Consider the following 17,156-nt stretch of genomic DNA (forward strand, 5'->3'; position numbering starts at 1 on the left):
ATGCTGAAGATATAGAAGCAGAGCAAAAAGCTGAATGAACTGTATGCCATTGCTTTGACTTTAAATTAAACAAAGTTTATTCAAAAAGAAAAAAAGCGTCATGCTTTCACCTTGCTAAAGAAGGTATCATCAGAGATAAAAAAATAGCCTTAATAGAGGTTTATATAACTTTGAAAAAACATGTGACCAACCCGGAATGCAGTTGCAATTCACCTGTCTTCCAATTAAAGAGACAGTGTAACAAGACAATGTTAAAAGACAATAATAGATCCTACAACAGTGAGAAAGAGTAAAAACTGTTAACATTTTTATATATTTTTGCAATTATATATACAATATGTACACATCTACAAATTAAAACTTGAGTTGTTGTTAAAAAATTCTTTATAACTTTTCTGCTCTCCTTTTTGCAATGCAGTTTTTAGTCAATTTATCATTCAGTCCAGTTTTTTTCAAGACATCTAACCATAGCTGTCCGCGTCTATATTTGAAGATTGAAGTTGTACTTACCCAAATATGTAAACGCCGACACGTCTTCATTGAACTGCGAAAACATAGATCGTCCTGAAGCACAAAATCTGAAACGTTGAGGTTGGCCCTTCTGCGGTATAGCTCAAGGTAAGTGTGCAATAGTTACGGACTTTAGGGTTAGGGTGTGGGTTAAGGTAAGTGCATAGATGGTAATGTATGTGAGATTTAGTGTAGGGTTAGAAGTAGGGTTTTGTTAAGTGTATGTGTGTGGATTATTTAGTTTGTTTGGGTATAGCTTCTTAAGGTAAGTGTGCGATAGTTATGGATCTTAGGGTTAGGGTGTGGGTTAAGTAAAGTGCATACATGTTGGTATATGCAAGATTTAGTGTAGGGTTTGAAGTAGGATTTAGTTTAGGGTTAGAAGTAGGGTTTTGGTTAGTGTGTGTATGTGGTTTATTTAGTTTGGGTAAGTTGTATGTAGTGAGCGGTGGGGTGGAACAACTATGACAGTTTGAGTTTTCGTGGTTTAGGGTGTTCTGTGTATTTGGGGTTCGCGGAATATGTGTCGGTGTTTTAGCATTCGGAGACTAGGGCTTTCATGCTTTTAATATAGACCAATATATCCTTGCAATTCTTTTTCTTCCAAAAGCAGTTCACTGTTCCCATCCCATTCTGTAGTGGAAACTTTGTCAATAATAAAAAATAAAAATCTTTTATAATTTTTACATAAAAGAGTATGCCTGTAAAATGCATTTGTAGGCTTTTGTTTCCAAATGTCATAATCATGCTTGTGTATTCTATCCTTGAGCATTCTATTAGTTTTCCCTAACTAGCTAGCCCCGCTCTGTTCACCCTCGCTTCGCTTGGGCTCTCTCCGCTCCACTACCCTACCCTCATTCCCACCCACCCCGACAACATTTCCTTTATTCTAAACCCTTTCTCACCACACCCCCAAGCTCCACCTAACTATCTCTGCCCCTCCCATCTCCCTCCTCACCATCCTTCTCAAACTCCACCCTCCTCTTACCACTTTACTCTCCACTCAGTATACCTCATCCCCTATCTTTCACTTCCTCACCCCATCAGCCTCTAACATCTACCTTTTTCTTGTACATCCCTATTCTCACACTAGTACCCCTTACCTAACTTACAGCCCACTATGCTATCCAACTTCCTTTTACTGACACTACTAGCTACCTCCACTCTTACAATTCTCTACAACCTCACCTCCTACACCTTTCCCATTGAACCCTTCTCTCACCTACCCACTTCTACTTATCCAGCCACCTTCACTCAACTACCTCACTCTATCCTAAACCCAGTGCCCTGCACTGGTTACATAACTTTAACTCTGCACATAAAACACAGTTCAAGCAAAACAACACACAATAAAGGGAAACCCAAGTGCCTCATACTCCTAGTTCCCAAACCTCACACAATTTCTTCTCTCCTCTCTCTCTCTTGCTGTCAGGTGATATACATCCCAACCCTGGCCCAGCTCAACCAGCTTCCTGTAATCCTACCCTCAAACCTAGCACCACCCCTAACCATAATATCCCACCAAAACTTATTTCCGTTTACTCTATCAACCTGAGAAGCATAGTAAACAAAATTAATGAATTCCATTCTTGGACCTCACACCATTCCCCAGACATAATAACCCTTAGTGAGACTTGGTTAAAACCTCACATTCCCAATAGGGACTAACACTCCCTCCTGGTTATAACATCCTAAGACTAGACAGAACTAAAAGAAAAGGAGGTGGTGTTGCAATCCTGTACAGCGATAACCTCACACTTACACCCGTACCGCTCCCCTCCCCCCAATTCCCCTGCTGAACTCCTTCTGGCCAACTAAAGAATACAGCCCCACTATTCTCTATACATAGCTGCTCTCTACATCCCACCCAGGGACAACCTCACTATACATGAAAATTTACTTTCCACTCTCTCCTCAGACCTCCACAATGAGACTATCATAATGGGAGATGTCAATATCAACTGGTCCACACTCACAACCTTATCTCCTTCTACCTCCATAAACCTTCATGGCTTCTCTCAACTAGTCACAACTCCAACCTACACCACCAAATCCTCCACCCACTCCTTTATACTCAAGTGGATCCTTGTATCCCATCCTCACAGATACTACCTCCCCGAAACCCTTCCTGATACCCTCAGTGACCCCTCTCCTACCAAAGTTTTCCGCTTTACTCAACACACACCCGGACCCCACATATTTAAAACCTGCCAAAAGGTTAAAAACTTTGATCCAAATTAACTCAGTCATCAGCTCTCCCTTATTGACTGGACCTTTCTTAAACAATTAACTCTTGAGGAAGCAGTCATGGGATTTAACAACACATTCCTCAGCATTCTAAACTCTCTGGCCCCTTATGCAATATTAGAATTAAATCCATTGCATCTCCCTTCCTTACTTCCTCCACTCTATCACTAATGGCACAGATAGACACTCAATGGAAACTCTGGATTAGAACAGAATTGCCCATTCATCAACAACAATACAGACAACTATATAACCAGGCAAAACAATCAAGTAAAGATGACAAACAAAATACTATACTAACCCCCCCCCCCCAAAACATACATCTATAACCCAAAAAAAATCTGACATACTATAAACAATATCCTACATCCTGGAAACCCATCCACCCACCTCCCAAACCCTTCACTTACCCCTCTCCAAACTGCTACTAACTTCAAGACATACCTCATAGAGTCCATTAGCAAATTTCTGAACCACACCAACCCCAACAGCACCCCACCTGCATCCCCCCTAATCACCCTAACTCCTCTCCTACCTTCAACCTACAAACAGTCTCTACCTCTTACATAAAATCATTGCGTCAAATAGGATTCTGCTATCTCCCCAGAACTTCCAGTACTTATGGGAGTTCCCCAAGGTTCAATTCTAGGACCACTGCTTTTCAACATTTTTACCAATCAGTTATTCAGCTCCACCCCACACTCTTCCCTAATGCAATACGCTGATGACTCCACAGTCATGACCATTGCAGACATACTTCCCATACTCCATTCTAAATCTCAGGAATCCTTCTTGTCTAAAGAGACCTGGCTTAACCAAAACCATCTAATCCGAAACTCAAAAAAGACCAAACTCCTTCTCTTTCTTCAAAAAACTATGACCCAGCTAAAACAAAACTTCTCTATCTCCTCCCAAAACAACACACATATCACAGTGGATAATCACACTAAAGTTCTTGGGGTCATTATTGACGACCAACTAAACTTTGACCAGCATGTACTAAACAACATCAAGAAAACCCACCAAAAACTCGGCCTTCTTTACAGAAACTAAATCTTTCTCTCCTCTCAAGCAAAAATCGCTCTATCACATGCCTACCTTCTTCCAACCCTTTTCTAAGGCTCTCAGATTCTCACCAACTTGCAGACCTGTCTTATGACCAAACCTGAATCCACCTTTAACAAAGTTGCAAAATTTGCCGCTGAACTTCCTTGCTCCTCTCACCACTGTCTTGCTCTACAAAAACTTAAATGGTTAGAGTTCCATCACAACCTTACTCTCTCCCAGCTCCAGATAATCCATTCCATTCTATACCAGCCCACGTTCTGCCCTGCCATATCACCCATCATCTCATCCTACTACCCAGCTAGGACACTGTGGAGCTCTAACCAACACCTTCTGACCAATAACCAAACCCAAACTTAACATAGGAAAGAACCTATATAGCTACTACCCTGCCATAAAATGGAACAAACTCCCACTGGACATACCAAACACTACTTCCAAATTTCTATTCAAAAAGACCAGCCCCCTGACTAACCCACCTCTCCAGAACAATTTTCTCACTTCTTTCTCTCCTACAAGTACCTAACTCTACCTCCTTCAAAACTCCCCATCCCTTCTCCCCATCTAAACCCTATCCCAACTCTTACCCCTAAATTATCCTTTACTATTCCAATCTCCTCACCAGTAAAACGGTAAACAAAATACTGTTGCACTCTTATCTCTCCTTTCACTGCTACCCAAACACTCCTTACTAGCTTCTGTTCTCTTTACTCAAAATTCAATTTCTTCTTGACTACCTACCTTAATATACATAGCTAGCCAACATTGTATATAATCTATAATCAGTATTATTATTGTATACTCACTGTACATTGTTATGTATTCTTTTTTCTGTGTACTAGCAAATGTCTTTTTTTGTATTCTTGGAACTTGTAAATATTTTGTAACTATGGAGCTTTTCTCCCCGGGTCTGCACTGAAAAAGGGCCTCAACCGAGATGGACCAACCCGCTCAACAAATGTTAAATTAAATTAAATTAAATATAGAAGGTTGGGCAGGATGTGCAGGAAACTAAATACACTATCATTCTGGTGGTACAGTTTCATGTTTCTAGACATGTTAACTTTTTTTATAATTCTCTAATGTAGCATAAGGGCCATAATTTATGTCTTTACAGTATTTACAAAATCCACACTTACTCATTTTGGACTGTCTATGTTTGTTTCCTAAATTGTTGTGAATACTTTCAAAAATATATTTAAGATTTTTGCCTCTACTGAATGCTATCTTAGGATGTTAGCCCAAGATATGTTTTGTTTCAGAAGAGAAAATATTGTTCCATGTTTCATACATCATTCTTTTTAACACTGGGGCCTGGTGGTGGTATTGAATTAATATAGCACCCATTTTGTCTAGATTACTGTCACTTGTGTGTTTAGTTTCAACTTGTAGAACTTCCCCTTGAGTAGTGGTGATATTTAGTATAGGTGTAAATTTTGTGTGTCGATGTAAATGTATTTCTTCTTTCAATTAATTTACTAATAAATCAGGGTACCCTCTTTCTGAATATATATATATATATATATATATATATATATATATATATATATATATATATATATATAGCAAAGTTTGTACAGTTCTATAGTAAAAGTTGCATCAGCTGAAACCAATCTTGAAAGGCACACCATTTGACCTTTGTATACATTTCCTTTCTGATAAAAAGGATGATTAGTATCATAGTGGAGAAATGAATTTGAATAAGTCTTTCTTGTGAATGTTTGACACATATTTTTCTCAGTGTAGTGCTTGGATATAGTAATCTATAAGTCTTAGTCTTTCAGCTTTTCCCAGTTAGGGGTCACCACAGTGGATCACCAGTCCGCTTATGATTAGGAGTGGATTTTTACGGTGTTGAGTTCCCAGCCCAGCACCCAACCTTCATAGAAGGCACACTCACACACCTACCTGCATGTCTTTTAATGTTCAGTCGACTGCAGTTACTCCATCCAAGAATCAAACCGGAGTGTGTCTTGTGAGGTGACAATGCTAACCGCTGCACCACCACGACTGTCATAGTAATGTCTAAGTAGTTTATGGAACTGACTCCCATGGATAAGGTGAATTTATGAAAAGTAGTTGAATTATTCAACTCATCTAAAAACTTTTCAAAATTAGAAACATAATCTTTCCATAAAATAAGAATGTCATCCACAAATCTGAAGTATCTAAATATTTTGTTAAAGAAAGGTGAACAAAAGACTGTACACTGCTCCCATTCGGCCAAAACCAATTTGGCATATGTTAGGTCACATATTACCCCCATAGCTACCCCTGTTGTCTGGTGGTAATGTTCACCATCAAGATACATGTATATTTTCTAGCACCAATTCCAATCATTTTAGTAGAATATAAACATCATTACCATTTTTGGTGTTGTCTGACAGCAGCATTTTGTGAAATTGCTGCTAGCCAATGTTGTGTGGTATGACACTGAATAAATTTACTACATCATTGGTGAAAAAGATAATGTTTTCATCAAAAGGAGTGTTGTTTAAAATTTGTAATAGATGCCATGAGTCCTGTAGGATGTGTCTCTCCTTTTCTAACATACCTTTTGTATTGAATACCTGATTAGTCACTGGCTGTACTCCTGCCTCTCTCCAGGTTAATCTACTGCCCTACCCTTAGTTATCTTCCTCACCTGACCATCTAACATCTATTTTGCAAACTCTAACTTATATTCTGTCTACTGTTTTTACTCTTATACAGTCCTACTGATTGTATTATATTTACTGCTACTAGATTGTCTCTGCAAATGTAATTGTATAGTTCTGCTGATTGTATTATATTATATTTACAACTACTTGTTGGTATTGTACTAATGTGGAGACTTTCCCCTGGGTCTCCACTAGTTTAAAGGACCTTGATTTTGATTTTTATACTGTTTCTAGATGCTGTAAAATAATTATATTGTACTAATGTTACTATGTTACTATTTTCTGTATTGTCATATATTACTGTAGAGCTTTTCTCCTTGGGTCTCCGCTGAAAACGGGTCTCTAACCCAGTCGGACTTACCCGGTCAACAAATGTAATAAATAAATAATGAATAAAATATAATGATAAGGGTTCTGTCTTTGACCTAGCTGTTGATACTATGGACCTTAGAGGGGGGTTATAGAGTTTCTTGTGTACTTTGGGTATATCAAAGATAGATGGTATTACTTGGTTTGTCCACTTTCACAAAGTCCAAGATGTCTTTAGACATAACAATTTGTACTACTGGATCTTCTAATATATAGTTTATCTTTGCATACACTATATGTATTTCATTTTTGACACTTGCTGTATGTATCTAAATCATTCAACAAGTTCAAGATTTTACTAGCATATGCAAAAATGTCCATAATTACTGCACCCCACCTTTGTTGGGTTTCATGACCTACTGCAGTACAAGGACAAAATGATTGACAACAACTGGCTAAGCTTCTGGTGTCATTCTAAGGGAATCCAGTATCTGTCTGCCTGGGATGACATGGTTGACAGACCACGATGCTTTGCCAGAGATGGCCTGCACCTGTTTCCCCTGGGATTACGGATAGTGGCTAAGGGTCTTGCCGCCCCTATAGTGCCTTTTTTAGGCAAGGTTGAAATGACAAATTCATCACCATAACAGGAACAGGCAAGCAAAAACTGAGGGTAGTGCTACTCGATGCTAGAAGTCTAAATCTCAAAATGCACTAACTCGAGGCACTCCTTAAAATGGAGAACATTGATATCTGTGCAGTGACTGAGACCTGGTTCAAGGCTCTAGAGAGCACCCCTGCATTACCAGGCTATAACTCATACCACACTTTTCGATCATCTATCCTGGACCAGAACACCAAAGGCAGAGGTGTGTTCATATTCATTAAGGATATCCACACCTTCAGGCTAGTTGCGCAGCATAATGCATCCGAGGTTATGCAAGTGTAACTAACTCTGGGCAAAACTGTAATCCAAATTATAGCTTGCTACAGATTCCCCACCATGCCCCAGGATTTCCATTCCTCTTTTCTTGATATACTGGAAAATATTAGGGTTCAGTCAAACACCCTAATAATGGGTGATTTCAACTACTCCACCATTAACTGGGAAAACTACTCATGTACCAACTCCTTCACTCAACGCTTTCTGGAATTCATAAATTCCAATGCCCTAGATCAACTTATCCACACCCCCACCTGGGGCAACAGTATCCTAAACCTAGTCATTACCAGCATGAATGACAAGTGTTCCACACCTGAAGTCAATGCCTTGTTGGTCATATCCGACCATAAGCTAATCACCCTAGATATCCGCACCCTGCCCCCACCCACCATTAAGGAAAGCATGGTAAAAAATTTCTCCAAAGCCAACTTCATGCTTCTTAAGACAGAAATGGCAAACTTCATGACTCCCATGCAGATGGACAATACAGTTACGACTGCTGAATCATACACAAATGAACTCTATAAGCACCTACATGAGTGCATGGATCGTGCTATCCCAAACAGAATTAACACATTATCCTCCAAAAAAAGGAAGCCAATCTGGTGGTCCCCTGACATAAACAAACTCTACAACAGAAGGAAGAAACTATTGCAAAAGAGAGTAAAATCCCATGAGTAGAGGAGCTCCCTGGTCAGCCTCAGTAAGAAGATGAGATCCCTTATAAGATCCTCCAAAGCTAGCTACAAAAACAAAATCACCACTGATTCTAAGGGCAACCATAAAGCATTCTATAGCTATGTCAAGAATCTCAATGGCAACATCCAGATCTGCTCTGAGTTACAGCACAACAGCAAGAAAATTACAGAACCAACTGATATTGCCAACATCCTGGCAGATAGGTTCAGAGCTAACTTTACCCCCCTTTCAACCCCTAAAGGGCCCATATCTATACAGGAAGAATGCAGAGTCCCTGTAATCACATCTATGCAGGTAAAAGATGCACTCTCTAAATTCAAAAACACAGCATCCATGGGACCGGACAACATCCCAGGCTGTGTTTTACACAAATTTCAGAACGAACTGGCTCTTTACCTAAGCACCATGTTCAATCATAGCCTCACATCAGGCTTTGTGCCCACTGAATGGTGCACAGCAACAGTTATCCCACTCCACAAAGGGAGAGCCACCACTGACCCTGAAAACTATTGCCCTACTAGCTTGACAATCCTGGTCTGCAAGGCCATGGAACGTATCATCATGGAACTCATAAACAAAGACATTGGTAACCTCCAAACTCTGGACCCCACCCAGTTCAGGTTTGTGAAAGGCAGATCATGCCTTCTGAACCTGATCAACTTCTTTGAGGCAGTCACCAAAGCCGTAGACGAGGGTAAGGTGATTCACACAGCCTATCTTGACCTCACCAAGGCTTTCGACACCATCGCCCATTCTGGAATTATAGCTAAACTCACTAAACTAGGTATCAATCCCTACATCATAAGATGGGTTGCCAACTGGCTCACTGACAGAACCCACACTGTAAGTGTTGCAGACTCCAAATCTGACTTCAAATCAGTGACAAGTGGAATATCACAGGGTTCAGTCCTGGGACATCTTCTGTTTGTTATCTACTTCTCTGAAGTACAGGCTAACATAGAAGGCCTCTGGCTAACAAAGTTCACAGATGACTATAAACTAGGAGCCATAGTCGAGTCCCCAAATGATGTGGACATCCTACAGAAGGGCCTCACTGAGACAGATGCCTGGTGTTAGAGGCATGGCCTTAAGCTCAATGCCAAAAAGTGCATTGTCATCCCCTTTGGTAAAAACTCTGCACCCATGAAGTACCAGATAAACAGCAGTCTACTTAATGCCAAATGTGTGATAAGAGACCTTGGGACCCAGGTGGACAGTAGTCTTTCCTTTGATAATCACATCGCCACAGTAGTCATGCAATCCTTCTATGTGGCACACCTCATCACAAAAGGGTTCTCAAAAAAAAAGTGGTCATTGTTCCCCTCTACTCAGCACTCATTAGACCCATTATAGAGTACACCGCCCCTTTTGGAATGTACCTCACAAGACATCTGCAGCAGCTGGAAAGGCCGCAAAAGTTCCTCACATAGAGGATTACTGGCCTCAAACAGATGCCCAACACCGACAGTCTCCAAAAACTCCAGCTTTACTCTGTAGCATATCGCCTACTCAGAGGAGATCTCTGCCTAACATATAAAGCTATGTTAAACCCAGAGCTGTTGGGATATGCTACACCTAAAGAAATCCCAATCCCTCCGAGCTACATGCTCTAGGGACCTAAATCTTGTCACCACAATAAGCAGGACCTGTTGGAGGGATAGATTCCTGTCACAGAGACTTCCTATACCCTGGAACAAGCTACCCATCTATGTCGAGCAAAGTTCCTTATTAGCACTCTTCAAGAAAAATCTTGATGAGTGTATGGGAAATAGGAAATACACCCCGGGGATCACTTCTGTGGCTCTACTCAACAGGGGCACAGGAAATTAACTTTCTTGGGTGCCGTAAGCCAGGGAACCTTGTTGACTAGGCTTACTTAGGCTCTTGGGCCAATAGCCTAGTACCTACCTATGAACCTATGAATGTTTTTGCTGTTTCTTATCTGTACTAATAATTTTTTCTCATCTGATCTTAAATTATTTATATATCTTGATTTCCCTTTCAACATCCTTCTAAGGCTACCCTCACAACTCCTCTCAAAGGCTGATACCATGGGGTTGCTAGGGGGTATAAATGTGCTTTTCCTTTGGAACTGGAGTATGCATTCTCTTTGTATTGGCAAAAAACGTAGTTAAATTCAGTTGTCCAACATAAAGTTTGAAATGTATCAGTACATGCACTATGTCCTGCTTGAATGTGGGAACAAACTTAAACCCTTTCTTAAACAATAAAACATGTTTGTCCTGAAGGCTTATATAACTGTAATTAAATGCTTTAAACCCATCTTTGACAATCACATTACGTGGTGAATCATAGTATATGATATATACTATGTATACTAGTATATACATTGTTCATATCAGAAAAAGTCCCATTCAGTTTTTCTTTTTGTTTCTCCTTTTCCACATACGTCTCAGAGGGTTGGGGGAGTTGTTTTGTTGTTTTGCTGGTTCCAATCACATCATATATAATAAATCCATCAGTGCTATACATTGCTTGTTATAGTCAGGAAATGCTCGCACTAATTCAGAACACAATATTTCTTTTTAATTTCATGAATGCACTGATGACCTCTATAGTCTTTTTCAATTTCTTGGTAATTTTGCTTTTAATGAGATTTATGAGGGGACAGATATTAACAGGAAAGTGGGAAACACATTTCTGAGAGCATCCTGCTTGTCTTGTAAAAGCTCTGGCCTATATTGTTTTTCTTTTATTATTTTTTATTCTCTGGGATTGTCCAGTTCTTTGATACCTCTCTGTTTCCTTCTGCCGTCTATTGAGTTCTATTCCCATAAGGTACCCAAACATCTAACCTGTATCACCCCCACTTTACTTTTGGAGTTATTGACTGTTAGTCCTGCCTGCCTTAGAGAGTTCATTGCAGCCTGCAGTTTGGGTATGCAAGAGTCCCCATCTTCAGAATACATAATTACATGATCTTTAATAGGTGACCACATACTGGACAGGAGGCTTTTGGATCTTGTCCTTTTGAAGGTAATTAGAGGGCTGTATAATCCAGCAGAGGGGTCATTTATTTAAAATAGCACTTCAAGTACAGCAAAAGTTATTATTTGTTTTACTTAGCCTTTTCCATTAGGGGAATTTGACAGTATGCTTTTGTTAAGTCCAGTGTGATCAGGAACTTTGTCTCTCCTTGCTGCACTATTAATTCAGCTACCCGGGAATTAAGGTAACTACTGAAGTTTTAAATATTGTTGCCCCTGAGCCTAGTCATAAAACACAGCAGATTGACTTTACGACCTTTTATTATATAGCAAACAAAGACAACCAATAGTAATACCATAAATAATTCATATGCAACATATCAACAAATAGCATTAAACCATCACCTCAAGCCAGTTGGCATACACCCGCCTTATCCATCTGCCACTTTAGGAAAAAAATGGGTGTGTATTCCTGGCTACCTCAGAACTGGTGGCAAACCCATTTAACTCATACTTACAAGCTGCATACCTGTCACTGGTCAAATCTGCATCCAACTTGAGGAGAGCCGAGGCTGCTGAACAAGAGCAGGAGGGAAAACAAGTGGGGTGAATCCCTAAGGCCACCGCCTGACCCTGCCTAGAGGATTGGGAGGGTTGACATGCTTGCTGATGGATTCTACAGGGAGGAACAGCAGCACTCCCTTAAATAGGTAGTGCGTGCAATCACCTGCCCCCCAGTGAACACTTGTGGCTTGCAGACAATGACTCCTGAATTAAAATATAGTAAGTCTCAGATTGCCCTACATTGGAGAAAAGGGAATATTTAGATGAATCGCAATCTTGGACTTAGTTTACATAAGTCCAGACTTTTGGCTTTTCATCCACAACTTTCCTGGACTCAGCAATCTGAGTCTCAACATTTTAAATGCTTATCAAACCAACAGGTGCACTCTGCCAACATGGAAACATGGCACAGCATTAATGGGAAGAGATGCACTCATATTCTCTATCAGCGTGTGTTTTCCTGGTTAAGTAGCCACCGCTACGTCACAATATGCATGCATATATTTTTGATGATATTGTGACTAACCTTATTTTTTTTTTAAGAGCTAACCCTTTTGCTACAGTTAATTTGAATAAATTAGTCACACGAGGAAGCTGTAGCAGGTAAAACATTTTGGCAAAACAGAAAAATGTTTACTATTGTAGCAAATCTTGAAAACAAGCCACAGTATAAGAAAGTGCTGTTAATAAATGCTATGGTTCAGTTTACAAGGTGTCCCTGTACAGTGCAGTCAAAGAAATAAAACACTCAATCTTCAATGCACAGATCTGTTGGATACAGCACAAAACAAGAAGTCATGACTATGTATTTAATCAAAAGCTATTCACACTTTGCTAATGATGACATCATTTGTATGATATATGTAGGGACACTTTAACTAAACATTGCTTTCAGATATTAACAGGTTCGGAAACATTTCTATTCTATCTTCTTACAGCCAAAAGGGATCAAAATACACATGTATTCATAGAATTCCTTTATACCATACTCTACATGGAGCTAAATGCAATAAATGTAACATTCAGGTAATCTGTTTGAAATACTTCGTGCCATACATGAAGTAGAAAATATTCACCAGGTGCTATACAATACTTGCATAATGCCATCAAAATCTGCAAAAGTTTTTGTTAGAAAATGAGAGAGAGGCTGCAAGAAAACAAAAAAATGCAAAAAAAAAAAAAAAAAAAAAAACACTTTAGAGAAGTTTACTGTTGCAGAGTGAATTTCCCTGGATAACTCATTTTTTATCATTAGCTGATTCTGCTATCTGAAGTGAAACAAAATACACTATGAATCAAAACTCCTGATAAAAAAAAAATTCAAAATGTATCATCAGGTCTGCATTTTGGCATTTTGTTTTATTATATAAAAGTTACTGCTTGCTGTAGATTCTTATAACAACTACAATAATAATAATTTCTCTAAACACATTATAATAACACTATGCACCCTATTAAAAGCTTACATAGTGAAAAACTGGATCGACAGATCAAGACTAACCTCGTCAGAATATAAAAGCGTGGCGAAAAAACACATATTGGCCAAGAAGCTTTATACAAAAAGGCAGAAGAACCAAACCTACTATCAGAGGTACTGCAAAGCATTAATTGATATTCTATCATAAACAGTAAGTTAAATGCTAATTATATAAGGATAGTAAACACATCACAATGTTGAGATTAATAACCACAATAATTAAGGTGACATATTTGTTTATATGCATATATGGTACAGTAGAGTAAATTGTTATCAGGTTGATGTTAGACCTCTAGTACTCCTCGCAATTGCAAAATAATGTACACGAGAACTGCTATATGATAAAAGTTCTTGGACTAACTCATAATATAAGCATATCCTCGTAGTAATACAAAACTGTAGATCTACCTAATTTGAATGTTAATTAGTAAAGTGTGCAATATCTATTATTACTTGCTTATGGTATGCATTCTGTAACATCAACTGCATCACATCTATATGTCTTGTTTATATTCTTCTGCATATTTTGTGAAAATATTTAATAAAAAGAAATTTGATAAAAAAAGATTCTTGGAACAACAACAGACAAATTAAACAGTCATAATGTCAGCTTATATTGTTTACATATCTCATTTAACAATATTTTACCATTGACTATAGGGTTTCAGATTCTTAAAATGCGATTCACATATGTATTAGTTATTCTTTTACAGCGCTTAACTTGTGATCGCATAAAGAAATACTGAACTCATAACACACATTTTTTATGATTTGCTTGGACCTCCCGTGAGACAAATCCATGCAGAAAAGTTGGTCTTGCCATGTTGGGACGTTTTGTAAATAAGATATACATATGTATGTTATATATCTTGTAAACTGCTAAAAGATGATCTGTGTCTGGCATATAATGTAGCACTGACCCATTACTGATGGATTTACTGCACATCAGCAAGTCAAATGGCATCAGAAATACTTGGTCTAGGGATTTATACCTCTTCTGCAACATCAACAGAATGGTTTGGAGGGACAGGTGCATCTCCCAGAGGATACTGCTGCTATGGAACAGACTTCCCATCCACATAAAACCAAGTCCATCTGTCCATTTTAAAATGCAACTTAGATTTATGGATTGGAAACAGAAAATTTACCCCAGGACTGCTCTCCTGTACTACTAACAGACAGATACAACTCCTGAATGCTTTATCTGATGCATGTGTCCATTCAAATTATCTACGGTATGATCCCAGTTATTATCATTAAGGGTAATATATAATTATCGACCATGGGAAGGGTAAGGCCATTCTATAACCAAGTGAGATAGGCTATTTCAAACACAAAAAGGAAAACTGGCTAGGCTGAAAATGGCTTGCAAGACCAGCTAACCTAGTACTGACCTATGAACCTATGAACTCATAAATATATATATATATATATATATATATATATACACACACACACACACACACACACACACACACACACACACACACACACACACACACACACACATACATTCACAAAGTAATTGTGATTTACTAACATGAGGTCTACATTTCAAACAAGAACTCTGTAGATAACATATAAAGCACATCACATGCTAGTCACTTTAGCTAGCTGACTAGCTGTAAAGCTATTTAAACAAAAATATTATTTTATGTTGTCTATTTGTCGACTGGGTATGCCTACTAGACAAACTGTCCCTTTTCTGGGGCAATTTGGGAACAATGTCTGGTTACATGACTTGTTCAAAGTCATACGGCAAACAAATGAATAGGAAATGAATAAAACCCTTGTACCCTGGACACAAGAAGCACCCCATTAACAGCCCAAAGCTTTAGTCTTTTACATTATCTGACAGGCATAGTATTCGTCTTTTATAAAAAAAAAATTTGAAAATGCACCTTTGGGATAACAGGTGATATGCTACATTGATCAATTCAGAGTAAGGGCTTCACTCTGCTCCCACATTTCCCACCTGCCCCTACTGCTCCTACTTTTATTCTAGCCACTGTCCCCACCCCTTATCATCCTCAATCCAATCACACAACATCTCATATTGTAATCCCCTCCCTTTAATTACTTACCTACCCCTTACCATCTATTATCCAATCAAATAACAATTCACATTGTAGGTCCACCCCTTACCATCCATTATCCAGTTAGACAATTCACATTGTAGGACCTCCACTTAATTGCTTACAATAAACCTCACACATCTCATTTAATTTCACCCCTCCTCTACCCCCACTATTAGCCTCACCTCTCCCCTTCAACTTTACTTTCCAGTCCTCCAAAACAAGCTTAACCCTATTTCCATATCTTGCACCTACATATTTTCCAAAAATGACCTCTTTACTCTTTAAAACTCTCCCTACCCCTCTAACCTTCCTATTATGTCTCATACCCTAATACTTTTCTACCTCCTATTCTACTAACCATCTCCCCCCTTATTTCTCTCCTTTCCCCCAACTCCCCACTACATAACACATACCACCACTCCATCAAAATAAGTTTCTACTCCATCTCCCCCTCTCGAATACAACCTAACTTCCTACATCACTTTACTTACGAATTATGCCAACCACAGCTAAACTCCAAATGACAAAGCTCAACTTATACTTCCCCTTATTCGATAAAACAAAATCGAAATCCATCGCACTATCTCTCCCCAACACCCTCCACCTAGTCCCTGGTCCTACTCCCTCTTCTCACAAAACCTCCCCCACCCATAAAACTCTTCAACTCTTTACTCTCAATGCCCAAAGTCTCTGTAACAAAGCATCCATTTTTCAAGCATCCATTGTTGCCATCACCGAGAGATGGCTGAAGCCCCATATCTCACACAATGAAATACTACCCCCAGGCTTCCAAGCCCTTAGGTGCGATCACACACCCAAAAAAGGTGGTGGTGTCGCATTAATCTACTCCAAATTGGTCTCCATTATCCCTTACCCTAATGAAATTCCTCAGTTTGGTAATGCTGACATACTGGCCTGCTTACCTAAAATGAATAACCACAAATGTATCTGCATTATCACCCTATATATCCCTCCTGGAAACAATATCCCAATTCTGGAAGAAATCCTTCTATGGGTCTCTACCAACATAAATAATGAGACTTACATACTAGGAGACGAAAACATAAATTGGGACAACATCAATAACTCTATTCCTACTCAATCCATTAATCTCTTTAACTTTACCCAAATAATTAATTCTATTACTAGTCCAAATAAAACCACTCCTCCAGGCTCTACCCTTGACTGGATTCTGACAACCTATCCAAATAAAGTTACAACCTCAGGCACAATTCCTGACTGCATCAGTGACCACCTCCCAGCTTATGCCCATCGCTCTACCTGTTCTTCCCTTCTACAGCATCAATACATCCACACAAGTAACCTTAGTCATTTCAACCCTAGCCTATTCTCTAACTCCCTCAAACTAATAAACTGGAACATACTAAAGACACTTCCCCTCGATGTCATTGACCACTTTAATTCCACCTTTCTAGATATTTTAAATAGTATAGCACCAACTAGAACAAAAAGAATAAAAACCAACTCTGCCCCATGGCTCACAAAAGATACTAAAAAACTAAAGCATCAAAGGGACAAATCCTGGAAAACTCTATCAAAAAAATAAACTCCCTGAATCCCTACTTCAGTACACACAATTACGCAACCTCAAAAAAACCTATCCTCAGAGACAAAAAGTCCTACTTCATCAAACTT

Source organism: Protopterus annectens, chromosome 4.part0 (genome assembly GCF_019279795.1).
Source record: "Protopterus annectens isolate FY-2018-M chromosome 4.part0, PAN1.0, whole genome shotgun sequence".
Taxonomy (NCBI): Eukaryota; Metazoa; Chordata; order Ceratodontiformes; family Protopteridae; genus Protopterus; species Protopterus annectens.